The 16,333-nt window shown below is 43.5% G+C and overlaps 1 long non-coding RNA gene across 3 annotated transcripts in view; it reads right to left on the reverse strand.

Annotated features, from left to right (window-relative positions):
• The window catches only part of LOC120399635, a 74,810-nt gene that overhangs the window by 38,056 nt on the left and 20,421 nt on the right, over positions 1-16,333 (reverse strand). Inside the window, exon 4 of one of the 3 annotated variants that reach the window (XR_005595264.1) lies at positions 15,197-15,835. The exons of the other annotated variants lie outside the window; for them this stretch is intronic. This is a non-coding gene — a long non-coding RNA (uncharacterized LOC120399635). Of the gene's footprint in view, positions 1-15,196; positions 15,836-16,333 lie in introns of those variants that run through there. 3 annotated transcript variants of the gene reach the window in all.

Raw genomic sequence — 16,333 nt, forward strand, 5'->3', positions numbered from 1 at the left:
CTATTACCTCCCTACGCCGTCCCAATTTTTCACACTTGCTGTCTGGTCACCCTAGATCGCATCTATAAAGGAAACACTGAGTTTGGAACAGAAGCTTGTTTATCTTGCTTTATTAAAAGTGGACAAATGTGTACAAATCTTGCTAATTAAAGTGCTATTAAACAGCTATTTTATTTTTTTAACTCTAGCCCCCTCCCCAGTAAAATTGTGTAAGTCCCTGTACTGGCTACGTATGCAGAAGTGAGCCCTTTGCAATTTCTGAGGGTACACTCTTCCAATCTCCCTAGAGAGCTTGGTAAATGTATGTATAATCCCCACCCAGAGCCTCTCCTGATGTGGCACACTCCCCGCTTGCAACTGTGGTTGAACGTCACAAGTTAGACCTTAATAAATTCACTGAAACCAGTCCTTATTAGACTATAGAAAGAAGAGATACCTGAAAATTATCAAACCAGTTCAAGCACACCTTTTTCTAATCATCTTCAGGTAAACTATGGTGCTGCTAACTCTTGCCTCTGTTGGTTTGGAGACCTCATGATCCAGCATTGTGTATCTAGTACTCCTTTGCTAGATAGTCCCTGTAAGCTAGAAAGAGTGGTACAGTATATCAATATTATGTAACTTACACTATGACTTAGTGAACCATTGCAGATCAGCAGAGTTTCAAATTAGAGAGTAATCAAACAAATATGCTGAAAGCTCAAGGGTACTGCTTCGCCAAGCACACTTTGTTCCTTTTTTCTGAAAGATGCAGTTTCAACTGTGATTGTTACAAGAGTGCTTTATATCTGCATATGTGTAAGTAAGGTGCCAGTAGATGGCGCTAGAGAACAGGTACATAGTTCCTGGGTTTTGTCAGCGTAATAGCACTTGTATTAAACACATGTACTGAAAATGGTTTCCAATGTGCAGCTCTATACATTAGCTCTTAATAGTAATAGTAATACTGATACTTAATATATTACAATACATTTACTAACATGCTGAGTAAAAGTAATTAAGTCTTAGTAATAGGAGTTCTGAATGCAGCCTCTGCTATGAAACATTTGCTGAGAAATGGGACAAGACCGCTGCTCTTTTGTGATCGTTGCTGAGTTGCATTTAAGCAAAGTGAGAACCAGTGGGGTTTACCTTGTTTAGACATGAACATTTTTTAACCTAGCACAGATCCCTGCCCTAAACACCCAAATGATATTTGGGATTTTTTTAAAGACTACAGTGAAATGTTAAACGCATTTTCATAGTTAGTGCTGCCTTCAAACAGTAAAGCAACCACAAATATTTAATTACTGTAACTGTACAGAGTATTAAAAATCTGGATGAAAAACAGACTGCAAAAAAATGGCATTAGCTGCCACATTAGTGAGGCATCTCTGCTCTAGCTTTCATTTTATTAAATGATTCTATCCATCAAAAGAACAACTTTTCCTTCTTGAGGCTTTGCTGAGTCCTTAACATAAGACTTAGAGCATGAAACACAATGCTTTGTTGGAAATGGGATTATTTATGCTTTTTATATCAAAGGCAGTTTCTTTACTTTAGAATAATCGATATTCCAAAACTGTAAAATTTCTGAGATGTCTACAGTAAACTGAAGTATATAGGTCAAGAGAAGGGGGACGTGCTCATCTTGACCCGTTGCTCACAAACAGGGAAGAATTGGTAGGGGAAGTAGAAGTGAGTGGCAACCTGGGCAGCAGTGACCATGCGATGTCGAGCTCAGGATCCTGACAAAAGGAAGAAAGGAGAGCAGCAGAATATGGACCCTGGACTTCAGAAAAGAAGATTTTGACTCCCTCAGGGAACTGATGGGCAGGATCCCCTGGGAGGCTAATATGTGGGGGAAAGGAGTCCAGGAGAGCTGGCTGTATTTTAAAGAAGCCATATTGAGGGTGCAACAAACCATCCTGATGTGCAGAAAGAATATGGCAGGTGACCAGCTTGGCTTAACAGAACAATCTTCAGTGAGCTTAAACACAAAAAGGAAGCTTACAAGAAGTGGAAACTTGGACAGATGACTAGGGAGAAGTATAAAAATATTGCTCGAGCATGCAGGGGTGTAATCATGAAGGTCAAAGGACAACTGGAGTTGCAGCTAGCAAGGGATGTGAAGGGTAACAAGAAAGGTTTTTACAGGTATGTTAGCAACAAGAAGAAGGTCAGGGAAAGTGTGGGACCCTTACTGAATGGGGGAGATGCAACCTAGTGACAGATGATGTGGATAAAGCTGAAGTACTCAATGCTTTTTTTGCCTCTGTCTTCACAGACAAGGTCAGTTCCCAGACTGCTGGACTGGGTAGCACAGTATGGGGAGGAGGTGAGCCGCCCTCAGTGGTGAAAGAGGTTAAGGGCTATTTAGAAAAGCTGGACATGCACAAGTCCATGGGGGCCGGATGCACTGCATCCGAGGGTGCTGAGGGAGTTGGCTGATGTGATTACAGAGCCATTGGCCATTGTCTTTGAAAACTTGTGGTGATCGAGGGAGGTCCCGGACGATTGGAAAAGTGAAGAAGGAGAATCTGGGGAACTATAGACTGGTCAGTTTCACCTCATTCCCCTGGAAAAATCATGGAGCAGGTCCTCAAGGAATCCATTTTGAAGCACTTGGAGGAGAGGAAGGTGATTAGGAACAGGCAACATGGATTCACCAAGGGCAAGTCATGCCTGACCAACCTGACTGCCTTCTATGATGAGATAACTGGCTCTGTGGATATGGGGAAAGTGGTGGACGTGATATACCTTGATTTTAGAAAAACTTTTGATACAGTCTCCCACAGTTTTTTTGCCAGCAAGTTAAAAAAGTATGGATTGGATGAATGGACTATAAGGTGGATAGAAAGCTGCCTAGATCATCAGGATCAATGGGTAGTGATCAACGGCTCGATGTCTAGTTGGCAGCTGGTCTCAACATCTTCATTAATGATCTGAATGATGGGATGGATTGCACCCTCAGCAAGTTCATGGATGACATTAAGCTTGGGGGAGAGTTAGATGTGCTGGAGGGTAGGGATAGGGTTCAGAGTGACCTAGACAAATTTGAGGACTGGGCCAAAAGAAATCTGATGAGGTTCAACCAGGACAAGTGCAGAGTCCTGCACTTAGGATGGAAGAATCCCATTCATGCTACAGGCTGGGGACTGACTGGTTAAGCAGCAGTTCTGCAGAAAAGGACCTGGGGATTACAGTGGACAAGAAGCTGGATATGAGTCAACAGTGTGCCCTTGTTGCCAAGAAGGCTAATGAATGGCATATTGGGCTGCATTAGTAGGAACATTGCCAGCAGACTGAAGGAAGTGATTATTCCCTTCTATTCGGCAGTGGTGAGGCCATATCTGGAGTGTTGCATCCAGTTTTGGGCCCAGCGTTACAGAAAGGAGGGCAGCAAAAATGATTTGGGGGCTGGGGCACATGACTTACAAGGAGAGGCTGAGGGAACTGGCTTTATTTATTCTGCAGAAGAGAAGAGTGAGGGGGGATTTGATAGCAGCCTTCAACTACCTGAAGGGGGGTTCCAAAGAGGATGGAGCTAGGCCAGGGATGGGCAAACTACAGCCCATGGGCCACATCTGGCCTGCGGGACCATCCTGCCCAGCCCCCGAGCTCCTGGCCCAGGAGGCTAGCCCCCAGCCCCTCCCCTGCTATCCCCCTCCCCTGCAGCCTCAGCTCGCTTGCTCCAGCACAATGCTCTGGGAACGGGGTTGTGAGCTCCTGGGGCAGCGCAGCTGCAGAGCCCGGCCTGACCCGGTGCTCTGTGCTGTGTGGTGGCGGCAGCAGCGTGGCCGGGCTCCATCCAGGCAGCACGGCTGTAACACTGCCAGCCACTGGTGCTCCAGGCAGTGCGGTAAGGGGGCAGGGAGCAGGAGGGGTTGGATAGAGGGCAGGGGAGTTTGGGGTGGTGGTCAGGGGGGAAACAGGGGGTTGAATGGGGGCAGGGGTCCTGGGGACAGTCAGGAAGGAGGGGTGGTTGGATGGGGCAGCATGGGGCAGTCAGGGTAGGCGTTCCATGGGGCAGTCACAGGACAGGGAGAAGGGGTAGGTGGTTGGTTGGGGGCAGGGGTTCCGGGGGGGCCATCAGGAATGAGATGAGGAGAGGTTGGATGGGGTGGCGGGAGTCTGGGGGCAGTCAAGGGACAGGGAGCGGGTGTTTGTGGATGAGGCAGCGGTCCGAGAGAGACTGTCAGGGAACGGGGGGGTTGGATGGGGCAGGAGTCCCAGGGGGGGCACAGATAGGAGGTGGGGGCCGGGCCACGACCCCTTCCCCTAACTGGCCCTCCATACAATTTATGAAACCCGATGCAGCCCTCAGACCAAAAAGTTTGCCCACCTCTGAGCTAGGCTGTTCTCAGCGGTGGCAGATGACAGAATAAGAAACAGGGGTCTCAAGTTGCAGTGGGGGATGTCTAGGTTGGATATTGGGAAAAACTATTTCACTAGGAGGGTGGTGAAGCACTGGAATGGGTTATCTAGGGAGGTGGTGGAATCTCCATCCTTAGAGGTTTTTAAGGCTCAGCTTGACAAAGCCCTGGCTGAGATGATTTAGTTGGGGTTGGTCCTGCTTTGAGCAGGGGGTTGGACTAGATGACCTCTGGAGGTCTCTTCCAACCCCAATCTTCTATGATATAAAGGAAAATGTTACCACTTGCATTATAAGTTTCTTATAAACCATTTAACCAGAACATTCATTCAAAGCAATAAACAAAAGCTTATTCTGTATCAGGGACCTTTGGATGCATTGGGAAAGCAGGTGTTCTAGATTATATGTGCTCTGGAACACCTTGCAGTGTTGAAATGTTTAATCAGTGTGATGATTAAACTGTAGCTTGTGTCATGGTCCCATCAAAGAAATACGAGTTTCTTCTTCTTCTTCTTTATTATTATTTTTTTTTTGGCATCAGAACATTACAGATTTAAACTCTAGCAAAACATCATGCCATAGGTGAACACAACAGCCTCCTTGTCTCTATTAGCAGTGTTATGTTCTAAAAATATCTATCACTTTGTCATTAATAAATAATATACAGGAGCTTTGAAAGCCTCCAGTAAAAAGACAGTACAAAATGGCATTTCTTGTCCAAAATGCAGCATGGCTTGCCTTGTATGACTTGTGTGATAGAAAGCAAATGGGATGTTTACCATAGTGTTGATCGCAGTACTCACATTCGTAGTGCTTAAATTAGTAGAAGTATTGAGAGAGGTTAACCTGCGGAATGTGGTGAACTTTGATTTATGGTAGAAATAGGTCTGTGTCAATCTGGCATAGTTAAACCACAATTCACTGTTAGCTGGGACATTTGGTTCTTCCCATGATTAACATAGTGCAAGTCTGTTTTCTCCTACTATCTCCTGGTTAATCTGACATAAATCTCCCACATAAACTTGAACTAAAGCTGCAAAAATTACCTTAGGGAACATAGCTTAAGTTTAGTGCAGTGGGAAGGACTGGAGCATGTCCCTGGCAGTGAGAAGCCAGCAACTAAAGGTGCTGCCTGTTACCACAATACATTCCAAATGGTGGGTGGCCTTTAACTTTTCTTTGCATATGTTGGCCAGCATGTCACTGACATTCACAGGGACTGTGATCGAGAGAGACTGTTGCTGCCATCTGAAGGTGGAAGGAAGCTTTTCTCAGTAAAGAAGGCTTTATCTTTACCTTGCTCTCTTTAAGTGACTTGCCCATGGTCAGGCTAAAAGTCTGTGGCAGAGCTGGGAATAGAATCCAGGTCTCTTAACTCCTAATCTGAAACTTGTACACAAGTCTATCCTCTCCCCATTTATATGGAGACTTTCATCCTCATGGTTTATGTGACTGATATTGCACCACATGCAATATCTTTAGAGGATTCTATTCTACTACATAGGAGAGGGTTACCGCAGCTCCTCCAGGACTAAAAACACTGGGGAGGAGTGTGATTAAAAGAAAAAGCTGTTCAGGTTACTGGCAAATCACTGTCACTGCTCTTGGACTGAAACTAAAGAGTAGGGGACTGGATGTTTGTCAAGCCTTCCTGGAATAATCACAGTGAAGTGCAAGAGGACCACAGCCTAAAATTCCTGGTGTTAAAGGAGTGGGAAATGGGTCCCTGCTCAGAGAGAGGTGAGAGCTAAGAGACACCCTTGAGAAGACCATGGGGCTGAGGGTTAAAGGCGCATTTACCCAGTAAGGCTTGTAAATAGATATTGCAAAATTAAAACTATCCCTTTTTTTATGAACATATCTCATCAGTTGGATTTTGCTATTTCAAACAAAAACTTGGATGGTTTGCATTTTAGTCAAACCCTTTTAGTTCATCCTGGGATGTGAGTTAGAGGGGGCTAGGATAAATGACTTCTGTTTTGGTCCATCTCTAACTGCAAGCCACTTTACAATCACCTCTGTGAGGGGAACTTGTGCAAACTAGACAGGCCAACATAAAATCCCAGCAGTGGTTTTCCCTAGGTTAACATTCTGAAAAGAGGAGCATCAATAATGTTTTCCCAAAACCTAGGACTGTTGCTCTGAAATGACTAAAAATCTGGATCCGGCCTTACTTTGAATAATTGCTGAGAACATTTCTGATATGAGGGACACATTTTGTGCAAATAACTGATTAAAAACTTTTCTACAAAATGCATGACTAACCCATGGACTTCACTGCTTCAGGCCAAGAATTTAGCAGGATTCAAATAGGATTAGATATTTATGCATTTAATACCTTATATTACATTACACAGGACAAAAATGTATGAGGGAAATGAGCTTTAATGGTTCAGGACATAAACCAACTAGAAACGGTCTGGGGTTAGGAAGAAATTTTCTTTATGGATAAGGTATTCCATAATTGTCCTTACAGGGCTTCTTGCACCTTCCTCTGAAGCATCTGGCTCTTATTGGAAAGAGGATACTGGGCTAGACTGTTGATCTCATACAGTATGGCAGTCCCTACATTCTAAAGAGAATAAGCTGACACACTTTTAGTTTTAATAGTACTGTAATAGTTTTAATATTTTGAACATCAAAATATAATGCACTGTTCTTAAAGCACCAGTCTTTCTAGTACAGCTGTTCAAGTGAAGCACAATTTAAAATACACAGCATATCACAACATCATTAATGGCTCTTGCTGTACATTAGAGAGTTCAGTCAAATGCTCAAATGGAAATAGTCATCATTGTGTTGATTGTATGTATGACACTAGATGTTTATAAATTGTGTCCTGAGGGAAGGGTGTGAAAGAGACTTAGGCATGGCATTCAGCCTTTCTGGGCTGGGAAAGACAGGCCAACAGCCTACAATGATCCAGACTCTTCAAAGCAGACTGTCCCTAAGGAAATCAAGGCCAATTATTTGCCCAAGTGAGCTACCTCCCTCATGAAAATTCCTGACTCCATCCTAAGGCTGGGAAGCAGCAGGGAGAATGTGGGTTAAGCTGGAAATTCTAGCTGTGTGTTTGTGGAGGAACCAGCATGGAGGTGTAGCTAGTGATCTGTGAAGTGGGTGGGGAGCTTGAGGTTATATCAGCATGTGGGAACAGAAAAGAAAATGTGATTGGAAGATCAGCAGGCACTTTCCGGGAAGGTCAGGGAGACAGAAAGGGCATTGCTTTGACTGGGAGATGAAAATAAAAATTCCTTCTTATTGTCCTTAACTCTGCTGGCCATAGAGGTGTCCTTGTGCCCCCGTCTTCCCTTATCAATTTGCTACAATTTCTAACTTCTGATTTATATTCATTACTGTCAACTTCCATGTGTTGCATATTATTTTTATAGCTACCTTTACTGCCCCTCTAAATTAGGGTTTTTTTAACCTGCACAGCTTTCTTTCTCAATTGAGAGATTGGCTATTTGGGCATCTAGTAGTGTGTTCTTAAATGATTCCAATCATCATTCATATTTTTCTGATTAAATTCTTCTTCCCAGCTGATTTGGGTCAATTATTTTCAGATTTGTGAAATTGGCTCTATTAAAGCACCAAATATATATGTTACTGGTCTGGAATTATTCTGCATGCACACTGTAAGTGCGATCAAGTTGTGTTGCTGGCAGGCCAGCTGCCAGCTGTTGCCCATGCTGCAGGCATAAGCTAAGAACTGAAAAATGTATAGCTGGAGACCAGACTAGTTCACCTGTAGGTTAGTTTTGCTCACAATAGTTTTTAGCTTACAAGAAGGTATTTAGAGTTTAGACTCTATGAAATGCTTGTAAGTTGCTTACATTCATCTCACTTGCAATGTCTGTATTCCATGTTATAAGAAAATATAAGGTTTACTTTATGCTTTTGAAAATGTTTGCTCTGAACTTGTGAACCTAGTCATGGGAATCATCCCCCTGCCTATCAAAAAGGACTGTCAAATTAGACTGGCCATCAAGGATCATTGCAACATAAAGGATTGGTTAATGGCCCTATCATACCTGGGAAATACTATGTGCAAGGAAGCTTGTCCTGTGAACTTGGAGGCTGAATGAAGACACAATAACAAAGCCACAGTAAAGTTTTCCATCTTTGCGGCTGTTTGCAAGGGCCAGAGACTCTAAACTGAAGCCAGAGATCCTCAAGGGCTGCCTCCTGGGTCTACCTGGAAAGACACTTTGAACTGACAAATCACTAGAACTCTGTCACTCTTAGGATTTAGATGGTAACTCGTTTGTGTGTATATGTTTGCTTGCTGAAACCTGTAAATAATTCTTATTTCTTTTTCCTAGTTAATAAACTTCTAGATAGTTTATTACAGGATTAGCTAAAGGCGTTCTCTTTGGTGTCAGATCTAGGGTACTAATTGAACTGGGGTAAGTGCCTGGTCTCTTGGGACTGGAAACAACCTGAATGTGGTGTGATTTTTGGTGTACGTGACCATTTATCATTAAGTCCAGTTTGGCTAGGTGGCAAGATAGACTGAAGGTCTGAGGCAGGGGTTCCCAAGCTATGGGCTGTGGCCCACAGTCCTGGGTGGTCTGTCAGCAGGGAGGAGATTGGGGAGCATGTAGGGTATTGCCTCCCCAATCTGCCTCTTTCCACTCTCTTCCTAACCCTAGCCCTTCAGCACAGCTCCAGCACACACAGCCTTGTCCACTTGTCCTGCCTGGCACACATGCTCTCCATGCAGGCTCTAGGTGGGAGAGCGTCTGGAAGAGAGGGATTTTTTTTGCGGGGGGGAGAAGGAAAGCTGGGGTCAGAGGAGCAGCAGAGGCACAGCTAAAAGAGGCTTCCTTCCTCAGCACCTGGCTTGCAGGTGGCAGGCTGTGTGTGTTTCTATTTGCAGTGGCAAGTATCGGGGACCCCTTTGTGCACTGAGCTGTCCCCTCCATTTTGGTTGCCAGTGGTGGGGTGTGGGTGTACTGCTTTGCAGTGGAGGATTAGGGGACCCTTTCTCCAGGGCACTGACTTATCTCCTCCCCACTCCTGTCTCCACTGTAACCCCAGATTCTTTTCAGCAGTACTACTGCCTAGCCAGTTATTCCCTATTTTGTAGTTGTGCATTTGATTTTTCCTTCCTAGGTGTAGAACTTTTCACTTGTCTTTACTGAATTTTATCTTCTTGATTTCACATCAATTCTCCAATTTATCATGGTCATTTTGAATTCTAACCCTGTCTTCCAAAGTGCTAGCACCCCTTGGTGTCATCTGCAAATGTTATAAGCATGTTCTCTATTCCAGTATCCATGTTTGTAATGAAATTACTGAATAGTACTGGATCCAGGAAAGAGGATACTGGGCTAGACTCCCAGTGTGACAACAAACCATTGATAACTACTCTTTGAGTACACCTGGTCTTTAAACCAGGGGGTGGGCCTGCATTCCCCTACTGACCACTGGGGAATTAGCACTATCCAGGCAGTGCCAGACAAGACTGCCTGAGATGGTTTATGTGACAGGACTTTGGGTAAGCCCATTTTTAAAAAGGGACCATATTTATCCTTCTCCAGTCCCTTTGGGAGCACTCTTGTCCTCCCTGAATAATCCCTAATAGCTCTGAGATAGTGAACTAGCTGAAGCAGAGTACCCTAGGATGAATCTCTTCTCAGGCCCAGCCAATCTATATAATCTTTAACCTGTTTTTTCCCTACTCATTGTGTGTAGTACAGGAGCAGATAAATCAAGGTAAAATTTCCATTGGCTTTAATGGCAGCAGGATTTAAACAGGAATGTATTCAAAGAAATGAAAATACGATTATATTAACAGCACCATTTGTGGTGTTCCACTAATGTAATAAAATGCATTGGGAGCTTAATGAAATTGTACAAAGAAAGTGAAAAAACTTTTAAGATCACAGAGATCATGATATCCAGAAAAGAATGGAAAATATCATTGTTAGGCATGTCTGGACCAATTTATCTTCTAATGTAGCATTATCACTCTCCTTAATGGTCACTCTGAGGGTATGAAAAAGGGATATTAATTGATGCTAGATGTTAAGCAAACCTGCTTTATATGCACTTTTCTGAAATACCAGGTAATTTAATACACATAGGAATGAACTAGGTATATACACTTCTACCCCGATATAAAACAACCTGCTATAGTACAAATTCTGATATAATGCGGTAAAGCAGTGCTCCGGGGGAAGAGGGGTGGGAAACTGGGCAGCTGGGCTGTACACTCTGGCGGATCAAAGCAGGTTTGATATAACGCAGTTTCACCTATAACACAGTTAGATTTTTTGGCTCCCGTGGACAGCGTTATATCAGGGCAGAGGTGTACATTACATTTTTCTATTAATAGAAAACTGCTCTATTTAATTAGATGTTACACTAACTACTTGGCTTCACTTCTAAGGCCTTTCACAGCCTATCCCTATTCAGCCTATCCTTTCTAATAAGCTATTGAGACATCAACCTCACTCTTCATTCTGCAAATGATGCCAGCTTTGATTGCCTAGTTGTAAAAATTTTTCAAAGGTGCCTTCATGCTTTTTCCTATGCTACCTTTCCTGCTTAGGAGGAGTGCCCCATGAATATCAACAAGAACACCTCATTGGCCACCTTAACTCTTTTCTACTGTGGTGCTGTCCTGGGGTGGTCCCCTCTGAGTCCTTTCTTGCCTTATGCACTGACCACACCCTCTCTATGGTCTCCATCACCACCACCACCACCATGCTTTATTATACTGTCCCAGCAGGCCACTACTTGTAATGCTGTTCATATATTTACAAGTCCTAGCCAGCTTTCCCACTTACTACTAGTTCTGCTCCATTTCCCCAGAAGCAACAGCCACCAGTTCTGCCTTCCATCAGGCTCTCAGCTCCCCACTTCTAGGGCTTCCTTCCTGTCCATTTACCTGCTCCCAGCTGCTGCGGTGTTTCCCCCTCTAATAAGCCCTTCAGCTGCAGGCCAACTTGTTAATTGATCCTCTAATTAGGTCTCATTTAACTTATAATGTTGGAGATTTGAGTGACAGCTCCTGACTTAGCACCCCTATTAGATGCCTACAAAAAGCTTGCCAACGGCTAGTAATCTGGTGGGCTGTGAACCACTGCTTACCATAGTGTCATTGTTACTTTGTGCTCCCCCACCTCTCACACCTGTTGTATGTATAGTCATGCTTGGATTGTAAGCTCTGGAGGGTAAAGAATCACTCTTCATTATGTTTGTAGAGTGACTGGCCTTCACATGCTGACACAGTACAAATAATATATATTTGGAAGACTGTGTAAAATATATAGCCATATTGCGCTCTCTGTTGCTGAGCAGAAATCCCCATTGATTTGAAGGGGGAGTCTTGATTAAAATGTAATTTCTTTTAAAGTGGCTGTTAAAATGGGCATTTTGGGGTTCCAGAATTCTGAAAAATTCTCTTCAGATCAAATGGGCTATGATAACTAAAATGCTTTTTCTAACTGTTGGCCCTGTGATTGCAGCCTAGCATCTGAAAGTCCCTCTCTTTGCTTCTCATGCATCATTATTTGTAGTAAAGCTTCTGCAGGAAAATTATGCCCTCACTGACAGCTGTGCAACTCCTGTAGCCTGTAGGGTTTGCACAAACACAACTGTCAGAACTTGTGCTCCATCAACAAATGGCTTTGTAAAAAGGAATAGAATCTAGCTCACTCATTTTCTTAGCTGTGTTGGTTCTGGTGGGCTAACAGGCATGAAAACACATTGTCGTTGCTAAAGAGGAAATATAAACATGAACCTACATGTTGAGTAGGAAAGTGCCATTTTAATATTGTCTTCTGAGTAATCCTGCACTTCAAAATTGATGGAATGCTATGGGCCATAATTATGAAGGGCAAATTACCTTCATAAGACTATTCAGAATGCTATTATACTAATAGTGCCTGAACCAAAATTCTGGATCTGAGCATCTGTTCAAATCTTGTGGGTAAGTTTTTTTAAAACCCAGATCCAGAACTGACATGGCAATGCAGGCCAACTTAATCTAAAAAAGCATGGAACTTTCTGGTGGTTAACATCTGTTTCAGAATTAAATATTGTACAGAGAGATTAATCTTGACTTGAAAGGACTGTCCGTCTATCATGGTCAAAGTAGAGGGGGCACATTTCCAGGCTGGTGTCAGGAAGCCTGCCCTGTAATTACCTGTAGTGTACCTACAGGGGGTAGACAACCTAATTCTCCAGATATCAGACAGGGTAGCCATGTTAGTCTGTATCCACACCTGGGGAAGTGGGGAAACAGATTGACAGAGCGAGATGGGTACCCAGAAGTCACCTACTACAGGACAGGCCCAACAAGGAAAATAACAGAACATCACTGGCCATCACATACAGCCCCCAGTGCATCATCAGTGCTCTACAACCTATCTTGGAAGACAATCCCACATTCTTACAGGCCTTGAGGGGTAGGCCAGTCCTCACTTACAGACAGCCCCACAACCTGAAGCAAATACTCACCAGCAACTACACACCACAGAATCTCTAACCCAGGAACCAATCCCTGTAACTAACCCCACTGCCTTCTCTGTCCCCATATCTATTCTAGTGAGACCATCATAGGACCCAGCCACACCATCAGAGGCTCATTCACCTACACATCTACTAATGTGATATGTGCCAGCCATGTCCCTCTGCCATGTACATTGGCCAAATTGGACAGTCTCTATGTAAAAGGATAAATGGACACAAATCAGACATCTGGAATGGTAACATACAAAAGCTGGTAGGAGAACACTTCGATCTCCCTGGACACTCAATAACAGATTTAAAAGTAGCCATTCTTCAACCAAAAAAACTTCAAAAACAGACTTCAAAGAGAAACTGCAGAGCTACAATTCATTTGCAGATTTAACACCATCAATTTGGGATTTAATAGGGACTGGGAGTGGCTGGCTCACTACAAAAACAATTTTCCCTCTCTTGGTATTGACATCTCCTCATCAATTATTGGGAGTGGACCACATCCACCCTGACTGAATTGGCCTTCAACACTGGTTCTCCACTTGTAAGGTAACTCCCTTCTCTTCATGTGCCAATTTATATTTGTGCATATATATGTAATTTTCAGTCCACGCATCTGAAGAAATGGTTGTTTTATCCATGAAAGCTTATGCCAAAATAAAGCTGTTAGTCTTTAAGGTGACTCCAGACTCCTCATTGGTTTTACTTCTCCAGAATGTCTGTATAGAACCTTTCATAAGAATTAAAAGTAACCTGAAAATCCAAACAAGTATAGAACAAAAAATCCTAGTCTTGCTTCATGGCTCTTGAGAACTTTAACCCCGGAGGCAGTCTAAGGCACAACAAAAGTTGAGAAATGGAACAAGCAACCATTACTGGAGGCATGTACATTTACTGAAGGCTTCTTAAAAATTAGCGAGCAGGAGTATCTTTCTTCTTACCCCTTTAATTTTTAAGAGTTATTGTTTTTTATTCTCACTTAGGTTATTGGTTCAATTTGTCCTATGGGGGAAACTGCCTAGATCTAAAATCTGTTCGGTCTCTAGTTTCTGTGCCTGTCAAGCAGCAAAATCTTTTTATTTTTTAAAAAAATTCTGAACTAGTTGAGCTAACTCCTACTATGAAAAGAACATAATGGCATTTTATAGATAATATATGCATATTATCTCTCTAAATGTGTGCTAGACACTCCAAGGCCAATATGGATGTAATTCTTCAACAGGAAGCACATTACTATCCTGAATAAGGTGAATCCAACTTCATTATTTTTACATTAGTAGGGTGAGTGAATTTCAGGCTGTGGTAATGGTTGTTGCAGGTAGAGTAGATGTAATAAGCAGGGTCACTTTCTGCTAACTTTCTACTAATGCAGTTCTTAGCCTGACAATGGTATTTTTCATGATCCTGAGGTTTTGTAAAGTAGTAATCGGAACCAGACTGCATGCATTAACATCACTTGGGCTGCTGTCAGATGCCCAATCTCACTGGGAAAAATGCTGGCAACAAATCTCCTAGATTGTTCTTTTCAGTACTAATTTCAGAAATCCACTTTCCTACCTCTCAAGGTCCTCTACAATTTGTATATAATTATCCCACCTTACACTTATTTTGATCAAAATAACTCCCTTTTGATACAAAGCCAATCAATGTTTAATTTTATAACCACCAAGGGGCAGGGCCGGCTCTGGCTTTTTTGCCACCCCAAGCAAAGAAAAGGGGGGCGGCCAGAACGGCAAAGCAAAAAAAAAAACCCCGCGGTGCGGCCGGAGCAGCAAGGCAGGGGGAAAAAAACCCCAAAACCTGCAGCGCGGCCGGAGCAGCACAGCAAGGTGGGGGGAAAAACAACAACATGCGGCGTGGCCGGAGCAGCAAAGCAGGGGAAAACAAAAAACAAAAAAAACCCTGCGGCGCAGCCGGAGCCAGGGTGCAGGTCCCTGCGCTGCAGACGTGCCCTGGCTAGTGGAGGGGATGGGGATGAGTGGGGGGAGAGAGAGAAGGGGGGCTGCCAGGGCTTCAGCGGGGCGCTCGCTACGTGGCCCTGACCACTGCACCGCCTGCCGGGCGGGTTCCACACCACTCTGGTCAGTGGGGAGGGAAGGACGCGGGCTGCCGGGCTTGCTGCAGACCTGGCACCGGCTGGGGCAGACGGAGCGCGCAGCCCACTCCCAGCAGGGCGCTCCCCTCCTCCGCGCCACCGCCCCCTACAGGGCGGCTGGATCAGTGAACCAAAAAATAATAAAAAAAAAAAAGCAGCCGTGCCGCCCTAGGATTGGGCGGAATGCCGCCCCGTAGATTCTGCTGCCCCAAGCACGAGCTTGCTCGGCTGGTGCCTGGAGCCGGCCCTGCCAAGGCGCATATTTTAGCTGGTTTATCACACACATCAGTGCCTAAAATGTAAATAACTTAACTAATTTTTTATGTTCTACTTGTATTTTATTGTCCTGAATCTTCCTTGGGCTCTTCTTTTGACTCCTCTGGAAATATCAATAGGAAAGGCGGAAATTCAAAATGAAGTCCAATAGCTGTCCTTGAGTGGAGAAAAATACTTAAAGTTTTTTTGTGCATAAAATAAATGTGGTTTATTGAATATATTTGGATTTTTAATTAAAAGGGTTTTTTTCAGTGTGATCCTACGTTAGTATCTATTAAAAGAAAGTAGTATGATCAAAACACAGAGTGAGGGTATTTTTAATAGCTGGCTACCTGAACTAGCTAAATTACAAATTGTACTCTGCAGGACTTCTGTGCACAGGAGGGCTTTCAGGATTAGACTCTGAGCACTGAATCCACTAACTGAACTTCAGGTTCAAGGTTTGATATGGTTTTCAAACCAAAACTCATGCTCACAAATGTTTGTCAGACATGGTCTGACGCCATATGCGTAGCTGGGGAGCAAACCTCTCCTCCGCAGCACCATCCAGTCTTCTAATCTTTGATCATTCAAAGTCTTCAAGCTTCAGTCAGGCCTGGTCTTGAGTGTTTCATTATAAAATGGGCCTCAGCAAACTGGAAGGAATCCCAAGCAGGCAACAAAGATGCTGTCAGTATTTGAGGGTATGACCTATGAAGAGAGACTAAGGGAGTTCCATTCATGCAGGTTAAATTAAAGGCACAGGGTATTAGCTGCTCATAAATACTTGAGGTGAGAGCAGAAGGAAGGGGAAAATTATACATATGATAAAAGGTAGTATAACACGTAATAGTTTGAAATTAAATAAACAAAATATTAAATACACAAATTATCACTCTGACATGGTCAGTTAGATACGTGTTCGATTCAATCTGAGAGGTGGCTGAGGCACCCTCACCTAGAGGTGCTCAAGAACAGATTAGATACTGCTTAGAACTCAATCCAACTTCCTCTGAAATTAATGGAAAGATTTCAGTTATTTCAGTGACAGTTAGATCAAGCCGTTAAGAGGTTAGTGTAGAAAGCAGTCATGTCCTAATACACTGTACTAGAGTTACTTCCCATCCCAATCATCTGCTTTTTCTATGATGAGA

This window comes from Mauremys reevesii, linkage group 2 (genome assembly GCF_016161935.1).
Source record: "Mauremys reevesii isolate NIE-2019 linkage group 2, ASM1616193v1, whole genome shotgun sequence".
Classification (NCBI taxonomy): Eukaryota; Metazoa; Chordata; order Testudines; family Geoemydidae; genus Mauremys; species Mauremys reevesii.